This window comes from Notechis scutatus, chromosome 4 (genome assembly GCF_049901735.1).
Source record: "Notechis scutatus isolate UNSWTSFEM ecotype Mainland chromosome 4, rNotScu1.2, whole genome shotgun sequence".
NCBI lineage: Eukaryota > Metazoa > Chordata > Lepidosauria > Squamata > Elapidae > Notechis > Notechis scutatus.
This window is the reverse complement of record NC_142012.1, coordinates 141,735,948-141,740,239: the sequence shown is the minus strand read 5'-3', so window position 1 is coordinate 141,740,239 and position 4,292 is coordinate 141,735,948.

The following is a 4,292-nucleotide window of genomic DNA, read 5'->3' as shown; positions in this document are numbered from 1 at the left end:
GGTCTGGCGAGGGACGGGTTGGTGTGGCGCTTTAAGGGCGCACGAGCCGTGCAGCCAGAGCTTCGGTGGAAGAAGATATGGTGGCTTGCTAGCTGAAACGGAAAGGGAAAGCGAAGGCGGCATCCTTTTTAGAATAAGGTCATTTTAGGCTGGTAGAGAAAGTTCCGAAATCTCTGGAGAATGGGTACACACGCTCCAGGGACTTGCCCGATTGAATGGTACCCAGCTATAAAGAGCATGCTGTGTGTAGCTGCTTAGGCTGGGCTGAAGAAGCTTTTTTATTTATGTATTTATTTTATTTAGTTTAGTTTGTCAAGCATGTATGAGAAAACAAGTTTAAGTATGAACATAACATATGTTAAGTATGAACATAACATAACCAGGGCATGTTAAGTATGAACATGTTAAGTATGAACATAACATAACCAGGGCAAAGCAATAGACGCAAATCTACATAGAGTTCTGTAAAGCCTTTGATTCAGTGGTACACGACAAACTACTCCTAAAAATAAAATCCTATGGTATATCTGGACAACTGAATAACTGGATAGAAGCATTCCTGTCAAACAGACAACAAATGGTCAAAATCGGGAGCGTCCTATCAAATCCAGTACCTGTCAATAGTGGTGTCCCTCAGGGCAGTGTTCTAGGACCAACTCTCTTCATACTCTACATAAACGACTTCTGTGATCTTATTAAGAGCAATTGCATTCTCTTCGCTGATGATGTAAAGCTGTTCAATACCACAGACAATACTGCTACCCTACAAAAAGATCTTGACTATGTATCAGAATGGTCAAACAAATGGCAACTCAAATCTCAACAAATAAATGCTCTGTCTTACATATTGGCAAAAAAATCAGAAAATAAAATACAAGCTGAATAGTCAAGACCTTGTTGATGACCCAAGCTCTGTAAAGGACCTTGGAATACTCACCTCTAATGATCTGAGTGCTAGAGCCCACTGCAACTACATAGCCAAAAGGCATTAAGAGTTGTTAACCTAATCCTACGTAGCTTTTTCTCTGGTAATATCACACTACTAACCAGAGCATACAAAACATTTGCTAGACCAATACTCGAATACAGTTCATCAGTCTGGAACCCTCATTACGTATCTGATATTAGCACAATTGAGAAAGTCCAGAAATATTTCACAAGAAGAGTTCTCCACTCTTCTACTCGTTGTAGAATACCTTATGCCACCAGACTTGAAATTCTAGAACTAGAAAACCTTGAATTACGCCGTCTTCGGTCTGACTTAAGCATGGTATATAAAATCATACATTGCAATGTCCTACCTGTCAATGAATACTTCAGCTTCAACCATAACAACACAAGAGCACACAATAGATACAAACTCAAAGTAAACCGCACCAAACTTGATTGCAGGAAATACGACTTCAGCAATAGAGTGGTCAATGTCTGGAATACTCTACCCGACTCTGTAGTCTCTTCCCCAAACCCCAAAAACTTTAACCTTAGACTGTCTACCATTGACCTCACCCCTTTCCTAAGAGGTCTGTAGGGGGCGTGCATAAGCGCACCAACGTGCCTACCGTCCCTGTCCTATTGTTTCTCTATTCTTTTATTTTTCTTATATATACCCATTTCATGTATTCACAACTATGTATACACTTATACTTATTATCTTGGAAACAATTGACAAATCAAATAAATAAATAAATAAATAAATATAAACATATAAGTATAAACTGGTATAAATATATATATATATATAAATGAGAAGCGAAACGTATTCAAGGAAAAACAAAGGAAGTCCAGTTGAAAAAACACTTTCGGGACAACCATAACCTGAATGAGGAGAATCTCCATAGATGACACAGTAGGGTAGCTGCTCTGAAAAACTTTGGCCAGTGAAAGCAAGCTTTTGTTAGTAGTACCACACATGCTCCTTGCAGACTGACACAATTTTCTCTAATCTGGGACTTCTAGATGTGTTTGACTACAGCTCCCGTGATTCCCAGTTTCTAAGTAAATTGGGAGTTGTCCAACAGCCATGGAGGATGTTTGTTTGGGGAGGACTCTACTGTAGCAATTTGCTTTAAAAAGACATTGTGCATCTTTTCTAGATCACACTAGAAAAGGGTCACAGTCTTCAGTTTACACATTGTACTAAACTATCAAGTAGTTTGTCTGAACTTAGTTGTGTGAACCCGTCTTAGTTGTGTGAACCCCATGCCATAATTTAACCTATGAACCCACTCCTGGTGATGTGGATTAAGTTCAAGGTTAATGAATTAACCTTATTAATGGGGGCGTGCATAAGCGCACCAACGTGCCTACCGTCCCTGTCCTATTGTTTCTCTTATTCTTGTTTTATTTTTCTTATACGTACCCATTTCATGTATTCACAACTATGTATACACTTATACTTATTATCTTGTAAACAATTGGCAAATCAAATAAATAAATAAATAAAATAAATAAGTTTGAATTTTTTAAAATGCCAGATCGCTTTGCTGCTTGAGAGATTGCGGGAATTACAATATGGGATTGCTGAGGCTCTGAATGAAACAAGTGATAACAGAAGGCTTTCTTGAAAAGTGTTAGGTATTTTGCTGGATCACCTCCCAATAATAATCACTGCACAAAATGTTTCCTTACATGCACACTTGCATAGCTGTATATAGTGAACATTGGACTTTGAAGAAACAGGATAGAAAGAGTATTGAAGTTTTTGAACTTTGATACTGTAGAAGACTGCTGAGAATATCGTGGATACTCAAGGAGACAAACAGAGTGTTGAACAAATTTACCTTGTGTTCAATGTACAAATGATCAGGCTGAAATTATCATACTTTGACCATATGATGTGAAGACCCAGTTCTTTGAAGAAGGCTGTAATGCTGACAAAAGAGAGGAGTAGCAGCAAGGTGGATGGACTCAAGTACAATAATTTATTTATGTATCAAAATTTAAAATTGCTCACCCGCTCACAGAGGGATAGTGATAGTACACTGTTGGAAGAGCTGAAGGACCAGGCTGGGGACAGATCATAATGGAGAAAAATCTATCTACAGCTAGTTCTTGACTTACAGCCATTCATTTCATGACTGTTCAAAGTTACAACAGCACTGAAAAAAGTGACTTACTACTATTTTTCACATGCAGGTTGTAGCATCCCCATGGTCAGTTGATCAAAACTTGATGCTTGGCAACTGGCATGTATTGTGATGGTTGCAGTGTCCCAGGGATCTTTTGTGACCTTGCAAGCAAAGTCATTGGGAAAGCCAGGTTCACTTAACAACCATATTACTAATTTAACTACTGTGATTCACTTAACTGTGACAAGAAAGGTGGTAAATGGGGCAAAAACTGACTTAACTGTCTTTCCTTGGCAATGGAAATTTTGGCTTCAATTGTGGTTGTAAGTCAAAGACTAACAATTGCTAAGAGTCGACATTGCCTAACACATAATCATATATAAACAACTAAAGACTTGCCCTTATACTGCCATGGATGTACTTGTTTTTATGATCAAAACATCTAGGAAATATTTCTCATATTTTGAAGTCAACGTTCCTCCCAGTTCTATAATTAAAATAAATTGAAAACCCTATACTGCACAGACATGTTCTGATCAAAAGAACCTCACTTCAGATTATCAGAAAACAATGAAAAGGCATAAGCTTGTTTAGTCATGCTTAAAGTTTACCTGTTTTTTCTTATTAGAAATGGGATTGCAATTCAGGTTGGGCTCTTCCAGCCTTGGATGAACTGTTCATGTCTAGTACCTGGTACTACAATTTGTAATGGTATAAAGACTTCTTCGAGTCAAGCTCAACTCCAGGATATGTCCATATAATTTTCTTGGTAAGAATACAAAATAACGTGCTGTTGTCTTCTAGAATACAGGTAGTCCTTAACAGTTCATTTAGTGACCGTTCAAAGTTACAACAGTACTGAAAAAAGTGACATGACCATTTTTCATGCTTACAACCTTTGAAACATCCCCATCATCATGTGATCAAAATTCAGATATTTGACAACTGGTTCATACTTGCTGCATCCCAAGGTCCTGTGATCCCCTTTTGCAACCTACTGACAAGCAAAGTCAATGGGGAAGCAAGATTCTCTTAATCAGGTTACTAACTTATCAACTGCAGTGATTCACTGAACAATTGGGGCAAGGAAGGTCATAAAATGGGGGCAAAACTCGCTTAATAAATGTCTCACTCAACAATAGAAATTTTGGGCTCAATTATGGCTGTAAGTTAAGGACAACTGTACTTTTTTTTTACTTCCTTGTTTAGCTTACAACTCTGAGA